The 19,998-nt window shown below is 44.5% G+C and overlaps 1 non-coding gene across 1 annotated transcript; it reads left to right on the forward strand.

Moving 5' to 3' along the window:
* Window positions 1-2,731: 2,731 nt before the first annotated feature.
* Window positions 2,732-2,815, forward strand: Trnas-gga (transfer RNA serine (anticodon GGA)). Its single transcript is given in 2 exon segments — window positions 2,732-2,771; window positions 2,781-2,815. It is a non-coding gene; the product is annotated as a tRNA-Ser (tRNA).
* Window positions 2,816-19,998: the final 17,183 nt, after the last annotated feature.

The raw sequence follows: 19,998 nt of genomic DNA on the forward strand, positions 1-19,998 counted from the left end.
TCTGTCGGACTGGCACATTAGATCGTCAAAATCCCGAGCTGGCTGGAGAGCACTGTCCGTAATTCCTCAAACGTTCTCAACTGGGTAGAGATCTTTCAGCTGTCAGTTTTCAACGTTATTTTATTGGGCAACCAGTTTCAGCGTTTCACTACGTCATCTTCAGGCGTAGGTATTAGTAGATATTTGTTGCAGTGACCACTTCAACCATCACCTAGTGATGGTTGAAGTTGTCACCGTTACAAAAATCTACTAATACCAGTATTGCTGGTATTGCTGGCCTCTGTTTTGATCACAAGCGAGATAGATTATTCCTGCACTTCGGTCAGGGGCCTGAAGATGGCGTAGTAAAACGCTGAAACTGATTACAAAATAAAATATGGTTGAAAATTGACGGTAGAAAGGCGTTTAATTTGACATGCTCTATCAAAAAACCGACGAGTCCCGCAACCATCGCTAAAGAGAAGGATATACAGAGGGTAGAGATCTGGCGACCTTGCTGGCCAGGACAGGGTCTAGCGAGCTGTAAGACATGCAGTAAAAACATTCTCTGTGTGTGGGTGGGCATTATCTTGCTGAAATGTAAGCCAAGGATGGCTTGCCACGAAGGGCAACAAAAAGGGGCGTAGAATATCGTCAACTTACCGCTGTGCTGCAGGGGTGCTACGGATGACAACCAAAGGGAAACTGAAGGAAGACAGGAAGATTGGGCTTAACGTCGCGTCGACATCGACGTCGTTAGAGACGGAGTACAATCTCGGTTTGTGTCAAGTTTGGGGAAGGAAACCGGCCGAGCCCTTTGGAAGGAACCGTTCCGGCATTTGCCTGGGGCGATTTAGGGAAATAACGGAAAAACTAACTCTGGATGGCGGGTTTGAACAGTCGTCCTCCCAAATGCCAGTGAAGTTTACTAACCATTGCGCCGCCTGTCTCGTTGACAAAGGGCGTTGGGGTCTCATCACTGAAGGCAATTCTACTCCAGTCAGTGAGATTCCAGGCCGAAGATGTGTCTGGGGGGGAGGGGGGGGGGGGCAGCAGAGGGATAGCGGTCTGACTGTCGTTCGTCAAACGGCTTGCCGATACGTCATCGAAGTTCTATGCTCTGTTTTGTTGCTCTTCATGGCAGGTCATACCAACCTTAAATTTCAGCACAAGGGCCAAAGGTGGACCAAGGCGTTACCGACGTGCTCAGCTTCTGAAGGTCTATCTCTTGAATACATCATCCTAATTTATCAACCAATTACCGCCCCATTAGGATAATTGCTTTCACTAGTAACCTGTTTTACCAAAGTCACAGTTTATTCTCGTTGAGAGATGGTAATTTTTCAACTGTTTCATATTTGTGCCACTTGAATGCACCAGTTGAACAATATTCTGTCAACTCACTTCTGATGAGGAGAATAATGAAAATAATGAAAAATGTCATTAGTTACGTAAATAAAAATAAAAATTTTAAGGAAAATATTTTTTCTAATATTTATCTTTCAGGAACATGTTCTGCAAAATTATAGTCTTAGACGAAACTGTGTTTTCAGGAAAATGACCATATAACTGCAGACTGAACTGTAATGGAAGTGGTTTGAAGTCTTATGGGTATAATACAAATAAGGTCCCGTACCGATGTAAGATGAATGATTCATAATGTAGCAGGGCACTAGTGAAGTGCCGACTGTAAGGTAGGATGCATCTATAAGCATATCTGGACGCACTATAAAGCGAAGAATACAGGAAAAATTCACTATTGAACTAAAATAACTGATGATGGTCGAAGAAGAGAGGATATAAAATGTAGATTGGCAATGGCAAGGAAAGCGTTTCTGAAGAAGAGAAATTTGTTAACATCAAGTATAAATTAAGTGTCAGGAAGTCGTTTCTGAAAGTATTTGTATGGAGTGTAGCCATGTATGGAAGTGAAACATGGACGATAAATAGTTTGGAAGCTTTCGAAATGTCATGATACAGAAGAATGCTGAAGATTAGATGGGTAGATCACATAACTAATGAGGAGGTATTGAACAGAATTGAAGAGAAGAGAAATTTGTGGCACAACTTGAGAAGAAGGGATCGGCTGGTAGGGCATATTCTGAGGCATCAAGGGATCACCAATTTAGTATTGTAGGGCAGCGTGGAGGGTAAAAATTGCAGAGGGAGACCAAGGGATGAGTACACTAAACAGATTCAGAAGGATGTAGGTTGCAGTAGGCACTGGGAGATTAAGAAGCTTGCACAGGATAGAGTGGGAAGGAGAGCTGCATTAAACCAGTCTCTGGACTGAAGACCACAACGACAACAACAACAACTACTACTAAAATGCCGTAAACAGTCTGAGCTGTTCGAGAAACAGAGGTTAATTTGTTGTTTGGAAACAGAATTTTTATGAAAAAGCTAATCTGATGTATTTGAAATTGTTGAATCCTGCGTAGTCGTCAAAGATGGTGTGCCTAGGGAACCTGTTTTCTCGGATCGCTAGACAAAAATTCAAGCAAATCGTATTAATGAGTTTTATTACAAAATGAACAATGACAAAAACTTAACTCTGACAATAACACACAAGCGTCGCAAGCAAGGGGCGACCTACGAAATAAACAAGTTTCTTCAGTATATACAATTCCGATGTCGCTGCTACATTATACAAGTGTCTAATCTTGATGCTGATCTTCAACTGGGCCGCAACCAGCGGGCGCGGCCCTTATATCCTCTTCACATAGAGGCCGCTGCTGTCGCGTTGTCGCTGGCCCGAGTGGCCGAGCGGTTTTAGGCGCTATAGTCTGGAGCCGCACGACCGCTACGGTCGCAGGTTCGAATCCTGCCTCGGGCATGGATGTTTGTGATGCCCTTAGGTTAGTTAGGTTTAAGTAGTTCTAATTTCTAGGGGATTGATGACCTCAGAAGTTAAGTCCCATAGTACTCAGAGCCATTTTTGTCGCGTTTCCTGAAGAGGGGTCGGTTAGCGTGCAATTGGCTGATGTCGTCTCACAGCCCTCTCTATCGTTCCCGACTGGCGTGCCGGCACTTGACTTTATGCCATAACATTCCTCCTCCTCAAAGCGACGGACCGTCGTCACATAAGGAGCACGGCAACTGGAGGGGAGGCAGGGGCGTGGATGCTGCGATGGTCTGGAAGCTGTGGCTGCACACGACGTCGGCTTCCAGTCGTACCCCCTCCCCCCCCCCCCCCCCCCCCACACACACCAATCCGGTCAGTGCTCTGGCGGAAACGTTCCCTGGAAAACGCCCAGAAAGGTACATATCCACCTTCTGAGGCCCATAACCAGATGTAGAAGACATCGGCTGTTGCGGCGTGTGCGGTTCCAGCTCCATCTGTAGGACGAGAGGAGGCGGCGGAGGCGAAGGCTCCATGGGTTCGTCCCGCGGTGTCGTGATGGCTCCCTCTGGCGGCTGCCTCGGCCGCTCTGTCCTCGGGATTCGTGAATCTGGGGAAGGAGATACAGAAAGATCACTGTGCACATGAAAGTAACGAATTTTACTGTGATGTCGGCGGTGCAATCCGTCTGGGCCTGAAATGACATACGCGCCAAGTCGACGAAGAATCTTGGCTCGCGCCCACCGTCTGCTGCCGCTAAAAACCCTAAAAAACACAACATCTTGCGAAGTAAAGCGATACTTTCAACCTTTCTTCGGCGCCGGATGCTGAGGAGGTTGGAGTAGATGGAGCAGTGTCCGATGGTGGCGGCCGTGAAGCAATTCCGCCGGCTATGGTCAAGCTGGTGGATGGAACGATAAGAGGCGAGAAACAGTTGCAATACTTTATCCCTGGTGTGTGCTGTGCGAAATTTGGCCATATGCTGCTTGAAGGGTCTGACAAAACGTTCCGCTTAGCCGTTTGACAGTAGATGGAACGGTGCACTAGTTACATGCCGTATGCCACTGCGTTCATACAATGTTTCAAATTCATTGTACGTGAACTGAGGGCCGTTGGCTCACACTATGACTTCAGGCAAAACCTTCGAGGCAGAAAATAGAGGACAACGCCTGAGTTTTACTATGTGACGTTGTCGAGTTCATTGGCACGGGAAAAGGAAACCTGCTATGAGAGTCTACCACAATCAACCAAAGAGTTTTCCAAAAAGGTCCCACACAGTCTATGTGCACACGTTGCCATGGTGATTGTGACTTAGGCCACGCAGAAATTTTTGTGCCAGAGCGGAGTGACACCGCTACTTCATGTAGTCTATTTGGGTGTCCACACCCTGCCAGGTACGGTGTCGACGCACTAACTGCTTAGTACACTTCTTTTTGCTAAGCTTTGAGGATCGATAGACGTGACTGTCCACTGTCATTTCGAACAAGAATCACTCCTTTCTGTATAGCAAGGCTATGCTAACGTGTAAAGCATCGGCGCACTACAGAGTTCTTTATCCTATGCAATGAGTGAGGCCAAGATGTTCGAATGTATTTTAGCAAAATGTTCTAATCGGAATCAGCTTCCGTGGCCTGTGCAATTTTCCTATAGTTCAGAGGTAAAGGATTGAAGCAATTCAGAATAGTGAGCATTAATGTGACAACAAGATGCAGCAGAAGCGTCAAAGCCTGTATCAGGGGAAATCGGAGGACATGGAAGTTTGTCCGCATTACCTGTCGGACGATACATAATCTCGTACTGGTATTGAGACAACAACAAAGCCCATCTTTCCTTTTTTGGGCACTTCGTACAGGAACCGGCTTCGTCGAATGAAACAAGGATTGCAATGGCTTTTGATCCGTTACCAAGCAGAATTTTCTGCCATACAAATAGTGGTGGAATTTGGTTACACCATACACAATAGCCAAAGCATCTTTCTCTATTTGTGAATAGTTACACTGAACTTTGGAAAACACGTTTCATGCGAAAGCAATAGGCCGGCCTTTATTACCAAATCTGTGCGAAAGCACTGCACCTATTCCGCAAGAGGAAGCGCCAACTTGCAACACAACTGGTGTGCCAGGATCAAAGTGAACTAAGCATCGATCACTGAGCCATGCATCTTTGCGCTTTTGAAAGGCTTCTTGGCACTAATCTCTCCAACAAAGGACACGTTCTTGCGACGCAAGCGATGCAATGGAGCTGCGAATTGTGCTGCATTCGGTTTGAACCGAATATAGTAGTTCATTTTCCCTAAGATTGACTGTAATTCCGTGACATTGCGAGGAACTGGTAGATCAGGTATGGCTGACAAAAGCGACTGAAGAGGATGCAAACGTTGACTGTTTATGACATGACCAAGATACTGCAACTCAGGTTTTAAAAAATCACACTTGTCCAGTCTACAGATCTCATTTCGAGTGCTGAAACATCAGTGTTTTCAATGGCCACATCAGCAAATTTGCTATACTATCTTGTCCCATGTTTCAGTTCCCATTTTCATGGGCTTCCCTATTTATATCACAACATAAAAAGTAGCTGTCGAATCAGAATCGACAGCAAACGACCATCGATAACAGTAGTTCAGGTATACATGCCGACGTTGCAAGGAGAAGTTGAAGAGATAGAGAAAGCATATGAGGATTTTAAATGGGTAATTCCGTACGTAAAGGGTCCGCCTCGATAGCTGAGTGGTCAGCGCGACGGAATGCCGTGCAAAGGGGCCCGGGTTCGATTCCCGGCTGGGTCGAAGATTGTTTTGTCTTCATCATGCTCATCTCCTCTCATCCAACGGGTCGGCGACAGGAAGGGCATCCAGCCACCCCTTAACTTAACCCTGCCAAATCCGACCATAATCTACTGGACAAAGGCACAAGCAAAATAAGAAGAATTCAGTACGTAAAGGGGCACGAAAATACTCATGGGGGATTGAAATGCGCTTACAGGGGAAGAAATAGAAGAAAGGGTTACGGGAGTTGGCAGTTGAAATGAGAGAGAAGAAAGACTATTTGAATACTGCAATAAATTTCAGATGGTAACAGCGAACACTCTGTTCAAGAATCACAAAAGAAAGAGGTGTACTTGGAAAACGCCGGGAGATATAGGAAGGCTTTAGTTGGAATACATAATGGTCAGGCAGAGATTCCAAAAGCAGATATTGGATTATAAGGCGTTCCCAGGGGCAGAAAGAGACTCAAACCACAGTTTAGTAATGATGAAGAGTAGGATGAAACGTATGAGACTAGTCGGGAAGAATCAGTGCGCAAAGAGGTGGGATACAAAAGTAGTAAGGAATGAAGAGAGACGCTTAAAGCTGAGGCTATAGATACTGCGGTAATCAATAACTCAGTAGGGAACTGAGTTGAAGAGGAATGGCCATCTCTAAAAAGGACAATCACGAAAGTTGGAGAGAAAAACATAGGTACAAGGAAGACTAGTACTGACAAAAAGGGCATTTCTAGCCAAGAGAAACCTACCAGTATGAAATATAGGTCTTAATTTGAGGAATAAACTTCTGAGAATGTCCGTTTGGAGCACAGCACTGTATGGCAGTGAGACATGGACTGTACGAATAACCGCACAAAAGAGAATATAGGGATTTGAGACATGCTGCTACAGAAGAATATTGAAAAATGGGTAGACTGATAAGGATAAGAATGGCGACGAAAGGAATATAAGGAAAAATTGATATTGATAAGAAGAAGGGACAGGATGATAGGATATCTGATAAGATATCAGGGAATAAATTCCATGGTACTAGGGGGAGCTGTAGAGGACAAAAACTGTAGAGGAAGACAGATTGTGACACGTGGAATTCGGGGCGAGCTGCATCACTCCAGTCAGAAGACTAATGTTTAAAAAATCAGCGCACAAATAACAAAATTGCTGGGCATAAACGTTCTGGAGAGATGACATTGATTTGTTGAAATAATAAGAAGCGCTGCCCATTACGCATTATTGTAAGCCCAGTCAGGCATCCTGCACAAATCAAATACTTATTATTGTTAAAACTAACCACCACTAACATTTAAAATATTCGAATACTAAATAAAACTGGGCATTGAATGATTAAAATGTTGCATCAGATTCCAATCGAGACATAAGGAAAAGAGAATAAACAGTATTATCCTTACCTTTTGTATTATGGTAAAACGTAGACTGGTACCCACAATTTTTTTGACTAACTTGTTTGTGTTGGTAAATATTTAAGGAATCACAGCTGTTGATTTTAATTAAACTGTTTTATTATTAGGTGGTTCTTCGCCTGTTAGTCAGTTTTTCCATTACCTATCACTGTTGATGGTACATAAGACACGAAACAATTTGTAACAATATTATGACAATAAAATTTTATATATACAAATGTACATCAAATGTTGGTCAAGTCACTCAGTCGCCAGTGTAATTCTGCCTTGTTTTGATCGGTGCACGTTTCTGAAATGTTTTTGAATCAGAAGCGAAATTTTCTCGAAGCGCAGTGGCATCACACTGACGACAGCAAGATAATAGCAAAGGCATGAAAATGTAGGTTTGATTTAATGAAATTAATGAGTTGGAGTAAAATTCTCCTACTTCGTCTAATGCCCTTAACTGATTAAATACCTGTTACTTTATGGAACTCAACTGTCCAGCACAGAAGTTGTTGCTGGAGAGCGGAAAGGTTTGGTGCTATAAAACCGCTTTCTCTGTTAGATTTCAACTAAAAAAAAATTTGCACAATAGTAATAATCATCGGACTTAGTTAACATTATAAATTGCAGGCACGAATAACGTGCGCTGAAATTTGGAAACGACGGCGCGGTCATAGCGCATGATCGTTGCGTCACCAAACCAATCACTTTCAACTAAATAACAGGCTGATAATACGTAACAGTTTTTTGATTAATGGAACATGGTGCTTGAAATGCCTGGTATAGCAGGTCAGAGCGGGTTAGGTTGTGGAAAGGGGCCAGAATAGGTTGCTGTCAGTTGCACTACACATACAAACTTTATTTGTCCACACACCATATTGCACAAGAACGCAAAACACTCAAAACCTTAATTGACCTCCTTTAACTAACTTTAGATCGGCTGAAGGCCACACTCAAAATACAGGGCGCAAGGCCTAAGCAAAAACTTAAAATACAAGGTTCTTCTGGAGGTTTGGCCCAAAATATTTCCTAAATCTTTAATCTAAACAGGCTGAAGGCCTTAGCACTTCAATTTAAGCGGAACTCGGCTGGAGGCCGCATGTTAAGCAATAAGAAGTGTTTCAATCAAACGGCAGAAGGCCTACTCTTAAAACATTTCAAGCAAATTCGGCTGAAGGCCCCATAGCAAAGCGTCACAATCGTAGGAACATGAGTTTAAGAGATGTTAAATTCTGCTGAAGGCAGCCGTAAAAGGTTTCATGTAAAATTCGGAAGAAAGCCCCAATAAAAAATAACAATCTTATGCCTAAAGGGCAAGACAAGAACATTAATTCAGGATATATTAAAACTAGTCTGAAGGCCGCACATTATCCAAAATACTAAAACTCAAAGAGGGAATTTGCTATGTAATAGACACGGAACGGCGCTCACAAGTTTCCATGTGTCGGCCTGAAACAGTAACACTAACGCCCATTTAGGCGAGACCGGCAGCCTGACCAACAATCTCTTAATCGGAAGCAACCCAACCGACAGACAGCCGACGAACCAACCAACTACCTGATTTCGGTCACCAGACCAACGGTACTATGACCAAAATGACAGCGAGGCGAAGAGACCAGTAACATTCGTCTTCAAATATTGGTGTGTTAATAAGCCAAGGCACAATAACCACTGACATACAAATACATCGCAACGGCTGTCGAACTACACGCCGTGGCGGACAGCACCAACACGGTAAGAAAACACTCACTCGCTGGTCTGTCGCAACCGAGCAATTGGCTACTGCAGTACGCAGACAGCATTTAAAGCATTGCTCAGTCGAACTGACACAGGGTACACAATGTTGCACGAAACACTGCCACAAGAAGCTCGAACACTCGTAAAACGAAACACTGATGAACAACTCGAACAAATCACAGGCGGATACACACACCAAACCGAAAGGTGGTCGGTGACGAAACACATGTTGTCTGACCAGACGACCGACCAAATACCAACCAAGGTCGTTGCCAGTCAAACCATGTGTGTCGGCAATGGTCGGGCGAGTCTAGACTGTCCGGAGCTCACTGCAATTCCATCCCGACTCAACCCGACGTCCATGCGGAACTGGGAGACACGGCGATCCGGGCACACTGGCTCGGACCCAGCCATGCTGAGGTAACTCTTGCCCATTGGCCACGACGCCTCCGTACAAGAAGGAACCGAGCCACGTCCAACAAGATGATCCAGTGACGAGGCCCAGAAACGGTCAAAAGACCAAACACACGTCGCCCAAAAGGGCGACCAACTGAACGACCGACCAACGAACGATCGGTGCCACTGCCATCTCCGCCCGTCGGACAGTACATCCTGTGTCGCGAGCGATTGGCAAGTACTGGCTGTCCGCGCCTCGCTAGTGCTCCCTCCCCGACTGCTGCTGACAAGTGAGTCCCGACTGCACTTCTGCCGCGCTCCACCTCAACGACTCCAGGTCCGACACACGACGACACGGAAATGCTATCGGTCGCCCAGAGATAGTACGACAGTGCACTTATCGATACGCGCTGCTGCTGCCACTCATAGGCAGACAAGACAGCAATTCAGTGGCACCAGTAATTGAAATTAAAATGACGAGGCGGCAGTACGGTAAAAACAAGATGTTAAATAAAGATGGCACGAAAATGAGCCAAGCACATCTCAGTGCTAATTTCACTAGTATTAAATAAATATGAAGCAATTTTTAAGCATTTAGTTATTTTATGAGTAATTATGATAACTTACAGAACATTCTCATTGAGAGCTGCAACAGGGAGAAGAGCAAGAGTGAGTTATAGATCAGTTTTGAATTTTGAAACAATAGAAGAACGATAATCCCACAGACAGCTGAATATGCACAAGAGATGAACTTTTACTGACTATGAGTCATAGTGGTTTCTTATACTGCCAAACTGGGATGCTCATTCAGACTTGCAGACAGAGACTTGATCGTTTTCTAGTACAATATCGTGGGGATTTCAGAAAGAGAGGAGAGATGTTGTTCCCGAAATTTACGATGAACGAAACTTTAACAAATGATTCAATAAAAAGAACGCGCTGCCACACATTTCATTAGTGGGAATAGATGTTGATGCAGATTCTGCTCTGCATGAATAAGGGTCACCCGTTCCCCACGACTTCTATAAATAGTATGCCACGAAAGTAGGTAGCTTTGGTAGAAGGAAAAGGAACAGACGTATTGTCAAGTGCAACTGTAGGAGATAAATCCACGAGAAAATTACTAGGCCTCCATATTCTGTTTCCAGGTCTGTTGCCTGTCAAGTAAACGGTGGAACGAAACCAGGAATTCCAAATTGCCGTCCTGTGTAAAGCCAAAGCGAAAATTGCTTGTGTAAGCCTCCAAGTTTGTATCAGTGTTACGAGTGGAGTGTGATCGTTGCTTGTAATACTGCGTTTTGTGTTGTTTTGGATGAGTGAAACTTGGTGCCGATATCCAGCCTGTTCCTTAGTTCAATAAATCTCAAACTTAAAATCACCATCAGCAGTGGTCTGTGACCTTACTCATGACTCATTGCATAAAATGCTGGAATTTAGCATAATATATATGAGCACACTTCTGTCATGGAACTGAAAATAATTTTCCTTGTTGGAAAAATTCGATGTAGAAAATGAGGCATTCGAGATTAGGCTAACCGATAATTTAACCGTCAGGAACTGAGGTTTTAGCAAATTAATGATTGGGGTCCGACCCTCAGTTTGCTAAAATTAAGTCGGAAAACATTTGAATGCTCTCTTTTAAAACTGACTACGTCCTGTACGACAGTGTTCTTTGGTGCCCTCGGTTGCATAAGCAGGCAACACAGACATATATGGGTTTTCACCAAACGCTTTGAATGTCTTCTCTCTTTACAAAAATGTTAGGACATCGTATCACCTGCCGTCGCCAAGATATAAGCGTTCCTACCAAGGAAGTCAGTATTGAACCCAAATAGAGCTCCACAGGGCTCAGGGATGTTACCAGGCATCAGTCCTTAATATGCGAAGCCACTTACCGGGCTCAAGTGGAAACGGTCAATTGGGTTCTGTACTTTTGTAAAAATATAGATTGTGATATAAGTTACAGGTGCAGCACAGAAGGACTGATAAAGGTGAGGGGGTGATAGCGTAACACGGCTATTGTACTCATCACTACGAATAACGGTTTGGCTCTCCACGTTTATCTTGAGCAAGTCTTTCATAACTGTTAGTCAAGTTGCGCCATAGAGCTCATTCCCAGTGCGCTTCAGTATCCCATTATTAGTTACTCTATTTACCCAGCTTCGATGTACACTGAGATGTACAAAGTCATGTATAGCGATATTCACATATACAGACGGCGGTAGAATCGCGTACACAAGATATAAAAGGGCAGTGCATTCGCGGAGCTGGCATTTTCAGCCAGGTGTTTCATATGAAAAGGTTTCCGACGTCGTTATTGGTGCACGACGGGAATTAACAGACTTCAAAAGCATCCGACGGCCTTCACTTGACGGCCAAGAGCAGCAGCGTTTGTGTAGAGTTGTCAGTGCTAAAAACAAGCTACACTGCGTGAAATAACCACAGAAATCAATCTCGAATGTACGACGAACGTATCCGTCAGGATAATGTTGCGAAATTTGGCGGTAATGGGCTATGGCAGCAGTCGACCGACGCGAGTGCCTTTGCTAACAGAACGACATCACTTACAGTCCTCTCCTGTACTCGTGACCATATCTGTTGGACTCTAGACGACAGCAAAACCTTGTCCTGGTCAGGTCAGTCCCGATTTCAGTTGGTAAGAGCTGATGATAGGGTTCGAATGTGGCGCTGACCCCACTAAGCCATGGACCGAGTTGTCAACAAAGCACTATGGAAGCTAGTGGTGGCTCTATAATGGTGTGGGCTGTGCTTACGTGGAATGGACTGGGTACTATGGTCCAAATGAACCGATCATTGACTGGAAATGGTTGTGTTTGGCAAGTTGGAGACCATGGACTTTATGTTCCCAAACATGTTCTGGCGTAACTACAAGCGCCGGAAAGAAGACGAAGAACGCAAGACCAAACAAGGAGTTGAAGCGACCTCGGCCAATAGTGCTCGGAATAGGACCGTACTACGACAGGAGCGCCCTCAAGCCGAAGTAAATATACGCGCCACTCCTGCCAACCCCGACAGGATATCTCTTTAGAGTTTCTGTCAGCTTTCACTTAACGCAGACAATATGTGTGGAATTCTGAAGTGTCCCACGGCTGGCTGTTACTTTGCAGACGCTTGAGGTTAGGACCGTCACATTGCATCACCTACACTACATTAGGATTGCAATGCTAATTCTACTATTAAATGCAGAGGAGAGAACGGGTAGGTGGAAAGAACACATTCAAAGGCCTCCGGAATGTGAGAACTAGTCTGATGATGTGACAGAAAACAGCAGTCGATAGTATGAGGTAGGGAATCCACTATTACAGGCAGAATTTAAAAGAGTTTTGGAGGACTGAAGGTCAAATAAGGCAGACGAGATAGACAACGACTATTAGCGCTAGCGTGTAGAATATATGACAATGGCGATATCGGACAAGAATCATCCACATAGTTCCCAATACAGCAAGCGATGAAAAGTGTGAGAATTGTCGCACAAGCAGCTTTAACAGGTCGTGGACCCAAGTTCGTGAAAAGAATAGTACACAGGAGTCTGGAAAAGAAAATAATCAGATGACGATCAGTTGGCTTTAGGAAAGGTAAAGGCAGCAGAGAGGCAGTTCTGATGTTGCGGTCGATAATGGAAGCAAGATTTAAGAAATAAAAAGAAAAGACATATTCATAGGATTAGTCGACCTGGGAAAAGCGTTCGACAATGTCAACGGTGCAAGACGTTCGAAATTCTTTTTTTGAAAAAAATAGGTGTAAGCTACAGGAAAAGACTGGTAGGTGAAGAACGAAGTAATCGGATTGAAAACGGAGTAAGGCGGAGAGGTATTCTTTTGCCCCTACCGTGCAATCTCTAAATCCAAGAAGCAGTAGTGGAAATAAAAGAAGGGTTTAAGAGTGGGAATAAAATTGAGAGTGAAAGGATATTAATGACAAGTTTCACTGACGACATTGCTGTCCTCAGTGAAAGTGTAGAAGAATTACAGGAGCTGTTGAATGGAATGAACAGCCTAATGAGTATAGAATACGGATTGTGAGTTAATCACAGAAAGACTCAAGTAATGAGGAATGGGAGAAATGACAACAGCGAGAGACTAATCAGAATTGAGGATTACCGAGAACACGAAGTTAAGAAATTTTGCTAATTAGGCAACAAAATAACTCCTGACGGACGAAGCAAGGAGGACATAAAAAGCAGACTAGCACTGGTAAAAAGAGTATCCCTGGTCAAGAGAAGTCTACTAGTATCAAACATTGGCGTTAATGTGAGGAAGAAATCTTTTAGAAAGTACGTTTGGAGCACAACATTGTATGGTAGTGAAACATGTACTGTGGGAAAACCGGAACACAAGAGAACCGAAGCCTTTGAGATGTATCGCTACAGAAGAATGTTGAAAATTACGTGGATTGATAAGGTAAGGATTGAGGAGGTTCTGCGCAGAAGTGGCGAGGAAAGGAATGTATGGAAAACACCGAAAAGAAGCTACTGGGTGACGGGACATCTGTTAAGACATCAGGAAATAACTTCCATGTTATTAGACAGAACTGTAGAGGGTAAAAACTGTAGAGGAAGACAGAGATTGGAATACAGCCAACAAGTAATTGATGAGGTGGGTTGCAGCCGCTACTCTGAGATGGAATGGTAGGCACAGGAGAGGACTTCGTGGCGGGTCGCATAAAAACCAAAAACCAGTCACCTGGAAAGACAAGGGAAGCATCAAGATGAAAAAGAGGAAACAGAGTCAAACTTTGCGGTTTGAGAGGGTATGTGTTATCTCGTTGACTACAAAATCGAGTCAGCTTTACAAGGAACTTTGTTGTACGAACCCTCTTACCTGTAAGACGTTGCAACTTCCTGGATTAGTGCTCTGAGTCGGTTGGGAAGTGTGTGTCAAAGTCGTTCTATCGTCACCTGTTGTAACTGGTCCTTGAGATCATATACACAGGGTTATTACAAATGATTGAAGCGATTTCACACCTCTACAATAACTTTATTATTTGAGATATTTTCACAATGCTTTGCACACACATACAAAAACTCAAAAAGTTTTTTTAGGCATTCACAAATGTTCGATATGTGCCCCTTTAGTGATTCGGCAGACATCAAGCCGATAATCAAGTTCCTCCCACACTCGACTCATCAATGAGTTCGAAAGCATCCTTGATGCGAGCTCGCAGTTCTGGCACGTTTCTTGGTAGAGGAGGTTTAAACACTGAATCTCTCACATAACCCCACAGAAAGAAATCGCATGGGGTTAAGTCGGGAGAGCGTGGAGGCCATGACATGAATTGCTGATCATGATCTCCACCACGACCGATCCATAGGTTTTCCAATCTCCTGTTTAGGAAATGCCGAACATCATGATGGAAGTGCGGTGGAGCACCATCCTGTTGAAAGATGAAGTCGGCGCTGTCGGTCTCCAGTTGTGGCATGAGCCAATTTTCCGCGGGCTACCCGTGAAAATTGCCCGCACGCGTTCAACCGTTTCTTCGCTCACTGCAGGCCGACCCGTTGATTTCCCCTTACAGAGGCATCCAGAAGCTTTAAACTGCGCATACCATCGCCAAATGGAGTTAGCAGTTGGTGGATCTTTGTTGAACTTCGTCCTGAAGTGTCGTTGCAGTGTTATGACTGACTGATGTGAGTGCATTTCAAGCACGACATACGCTTTCTCGGCTCCTGACGCCATTTTGTCTCACTGCGCTCTCGAGTGCTCTGACGGCAGAAACCCGAAGTGCGGCTTCAGCCGAACAAAACTTTATGAGTTTTTCTACGTATCTGTAGTGTGTTGTGACCATATGTCAATGAATGGAGCTACAGTGAATTTATGAAATCGCTTCAATCATTTGTAATAGCCCTGTACTGTCACTGGGATGGAGTGATGGAGTTGGCATCCGGGCTGGTCCCCCACATGTTCTATCGGGGAATATGAGGGGTTCTTGCTGGCTAGTGGTGTACCTTTACATCACGCAGACAATTCGTAGACAGTTCTATGGACAAGTATTGTCCTGTTGAAAAACTGCACCGCGATACTGTCGCACGACAGTTAAGGCAGGAGGACGCAGCATGTCCATGGCGTACCATTGTGCCGTCATAATCCCCTCAGTTCACTACCAGGTGAACTGAAGTTATACCCGGTGGCTCCCACCGAGGAGGAAGAGAAGTCTTATAGCATGAAAAGGAAAGTGTATACATGACAACTTCTGAAGATAATTGTAAGCACACCTATCAGAAAATTGTTGCAGGATCGGAGAGGTACATTCACAAATGCCCAGATGCACACCACACACACACACACACACACACACACACACACACACACAAAAGCACACAAATGTGATAAAAGTTTACGACGTACGATCATATTCAAAATTAGGTTTTTCTGTTATTATTGGGTTGGATTGAATACCCACAATTTTATGTATCTCTCAACAATAAAATGCATGTCGAAATAGGAGATAGTTAATCTGTATCGCTGCTCTGAATATTGAGTGAGGTACAGTGGATATTGGGACATTCATCAACGTTCAATTAATTTATGCTGCTTGTAAAATACTGGTGGGCCAAACTAAAGGACTGAGTACCTTTCGCATGATGTGTCACTGGCAAGTAACGTAGTTGGATGAAACTTGGACCGTACAGAACTGCAACTAACAAAACTGACACTTATATTCAAAGACAGTAATTACACTAAAGTCTTCGCGATTAATGATGATCGCATGAGCGTTACAAAAGGCTGGACACGTTTATTAATAGGGTGTGTGATCACCACGGACGGTAATGTATGTTCTGCGACGATCTTCCATTCCGGCCACGTCGTTGGAAGTGAGTTCCTGTGGTACGGCGTTCCATTCCCCTACGAGCGAGGTTGACAACTGCTGGATGGTGTGTCCTAACATTTGACAACAGTCTTCGCAAGGCATCCCACACGCGCTCGATGGGTTTTAAGCCTGGGGAACGACCAATCCAGTCCATTCGCCGAATATCCTCTCGTTGCAAAAGCTCTTTCACCTTCGCTGTTTGATGCGGTCGATCATCGCCATCCATAAAAATGAAATCAGGGCCGATGGCAGCCCTGAAAAGACGCACTTGTGGAAGGAGTGAAGTGTCACAATAACTTTGACTGGTGAGATATAGGGGACAGTACCGCCATGCAACAATATACTGGCCCTCCCCATGACACCTGGAATAACAAAACTGTCATGGTTGTTGTAAGTGTTCTCCATATCTCTTCAAACGAGAGTACGTCCAGAATGACTGCTCAGACATAATGCTCTCATCCAAGCAGAGCACGCGACCCCCAGTTCAAATGGTTCAATTGGCTCTGAGCACTATGGGACATAACTTCTGAGGTCATCAGTCCCTTAAAACTCAGAACTACTTAATCCTAACTAACCTAAGGACATCACACACATCCATGCCCAAGGCAGGATTCGAACCTGCGACCGTAGCGGTGGCGCGGTTCCAGACTGAAGCGCTTAGAACCGCTCGGCCACACCGGCTGGTGCGACCCCCAGTCCTCGATGGTACAGTACCTATGTTCTTGGCACCATCGCAAACGGTGTCACCGAGGTGCTGGTATAAACGGAACACAGTGTATGGTCGTCGGATAAAGGGACTATCTCGATGCACTCGTCGAACCTCTGTGAAGTGTGAGATTGCCTGCCATCCAATCCTGTCAAATGTGCTTACAATTGCACTCTCTGTTTGAAGTGGGTCCTTTCTTGCCTGTTTCACACTATAGCGGTCATCTGCTGTCGTAGTTGACCATGATCAGCCACCTCCTCTCCTTCGGGCAATGGTGCATGTGGTTCTGAACGCTCCCCATACGTGTAAAACAATGCTGTGACAATACCAAACTTCTGCGATGTACTTACTGCACTGTATACTTCTTCCAGTTTCTCGATGATTCTTCCCTGTGCGAAATTATCCGGATGTTGTCTCTGAGACATGTTGTAGTTAAGAACACCACCACAGGACATCGTAAGCCGGCCGAAGTGGCCGTGCGGTTAAAGGCGCTGCAGTCTGGAACCGCAAGACCGCTACGGTCGCAGGTTCGAATCCTGCCTCGGGCATGGGTGTGTGTGATGTCCTTAGGTTAGTTAGGTTTAACTAGTTCTAAGTTCTAGGGGACTAATGACCTCAGCAGTTGAGTCCCATAGTGCTCAGAGCCATTTGAACCACAGGACATCGTAATGCTCACTGATTGAGACAACGTCTTTCCCGTTCCTTCAAATGCCTCGTGTCGCAGGGCCAGCCCCATAGGGCCCTACAGTCCTGCTCTCACGCTATTTCACGTCACAGCTTTCTGTGTACGACTGGGAGACCTCTGGCAACATGCTCTCCTACTTTCACATGTTCCACCAGTTTTATGCTACGTTACTTTAACCATCTCATCATTAAGATTTGCAGAGCGGTGTGCATAATGTCTCAGCATTATTCATTCGTACATTCTTTTTATGATGAAAGCATGAAAAGAAGAAGAAAACGAACTGCCATTGTGGGGCTAAAAGACAGCATGAAGTCAATTTCACACCTGCATCTCGGTAGTTAATAAATTAACGACAACATGCTGATCGCTATTTGATGAGCGCATTGTGCGTGAAAATAATTTCTAAAGTGAAGAAATGAAAGTCGGATTTGTGAAGCGACACTAACCCGAGATCTGTGGGACGGTTGTTTTGTAAGTAGGCTGTTTGGGTTTTTATATTGGTAACGCCACGTAGCGCTCTGTATGAAAATCACTAACTGTGCTGTGTGCAGTCTGCGGCTGGTTGGCATTGTTGGTATATTCTCTATTGTAGTGTTGGGCAGTTGGATGTGATCAGCGCATAGCGTTGTGCAGTTGAAGGTGAGCCGCCAGCAGTGGTGGACGTAGGGAGAGAGTTGGCAGAATTTTGAGAGCAGACTATCAGGAACTGCGTCCGTCAGAAAAAGGAAATTTTTAAGACTGGATTTCATGAACTGCTATATATATTATGCCTTTTGAACACTACTAAGTTAAATACATTGTTTGTTCTCTATCAAAATCTTTTTAATTTGCTAACTATGCCTATCAGTATATGGAGCCTTCAGTAGTTTGAATCTTTTATTTAGCTGGCAGTATTGGCGCTCACTGTATTGCAGTAGTTCGAGTAACGAAGATTTTTGTGAGGTAAGTGATTCATGAAAGGTACAGATTAATGTTAGTCAGGGCCATTCTTTTGTGGGGATTATTGAAAGATTGCGTTGCCCTAAAAATATTGTGTATCAGTTTAGTGTTGAGCAGAATAAGTAAAGAGAGAAATGTCTGAGTACGTTCAGTTTTGCTCAGCTGTTTGAAAATCAAATGACGTAGAGGGTTACTAGCACAGAAAAGTCTCTGTGTGCCCAACACTACTTCCTTCCTTTACTCTTATTGATCTGAATGAGAGATCCTTCACCTTATCGATCGTTGCGTAAATGACAGCCTGTCAAAAACTCCAAAACGTAGGTTACCACGATGACGTACCATTGACTTGTATTGTGACGTAAAACGAAGGGATATATTAGGCCAAATGAATAAGGAAACCCTGATAGAGTGTTTGCCAGCTACCGGTACCTAACTTCAAACCACTGACGGCTCTATATATAGAAGAATGCAAACGGCAGGCCGCAGCCGCGACCCACTTTGCAGTGGCAGACGCACCACGGCGTCTAACAAATGAGCGTCCCGTTTGCGCAAACCTCGCCTCGTAGCGTCTGCATACGGCGGCTCCTTATCCGACACACGTGTGTTGCTTATCTGCTACTTTTACCTGTCAATCAAGCGCCAGCGATTATACAGTCGCCCCAGACCGAAAGACTCGGTTTCGGATATCATTCAGGGACTTGGGAAGAGGGAAATGGAGCGGTATTTGGAAAGGCTACTTATGTGCATAGAGGAAACACACAAGCACCACAAGGATGTCACAGACGAGACTCCATTCATTGATATCTTTCTACAGTAGGCCCAGTAGTTAAGTATCAGCAAGAAATGGTATCATACATAGACGGGGGAAAAAATCGCAACACCAAAAGAAAATTAATGTAGTGAAGTGAAATTTCAGGAATGCATTTGTATAGGTAACATATTTAAGTTATTAACATTGCAAGATAATAGGTTAATGTAAGCGCGACATAAGCCACTGCAAATGCGGATGCTGGTACATTAATAACCGGCGTAATCGCCAGAATGCTGAATGCAAGCATGCATTGTGTTGTACAGGTGCCGGATGTCAGCTTGTGGGATGGAGTTACATGCCTGTTGCACTTGTTCATCAAAAGAGGAACGGTTAGCGCTGTTTGTGGATGAGTTTTCAGCTGTCGTCTGATGATATGATATATGTACTCGATTAGAAACAGATCTGGAGATCGAGCAGGCCAAGGCAACATGTCCACATTTTGTAGAGCATGCTGGGCTACAACGGTATGCGGACGAGCTTTATCCTGTTGGAAAACAGTCCCTGGAATGCTGTTCATAAATGTCAGAACAACAGGTCCAATCACCAGTCTGATGTACTGTTTCTAGTGGGATAACCACGAGAGTACTACTGCTGTCTTTCGAACACATACAGAAATGTTGGTTGCAGACCCTCAAACGGCCTCCAACACACCACCATCACTGGCACCAAGACAGATCCAGCTTTCATTAGAAAACACAACGGATCTCCATCCTGCCTCCAGTGAACTGTCGCGTAACACCACTGTCGTCGCAAATGGCGGTGATTTCGAGTCCGTGAAATGCAGACTACAGGGCACCTGGCTCAGAGCTGTCCTTGAGATAACCAAATTGAAACAGTTGGTTGTGTTACTGTGGTGACAACTGCTGCTCAGATTGCTGCTACAGATGCAGTACCATGCGCTATATC

This window comes from Schistocerca serialis, chromosome 8 (genome assembly GCF_023864345.2).
Source record: "Schistocerca serialis cubense isolate TAMUIC-IGC-003099 chromosome 8, iqSchSeri2.2, whole genome shotgun sequence".
NCBI classification, from domain to species: domain Eukaryota; kingdom Metazoa; phylum Arthropoda; class Insecta; order Orthoptera; family Acrididae; genus Schistocerca; species Schistocerca serialis.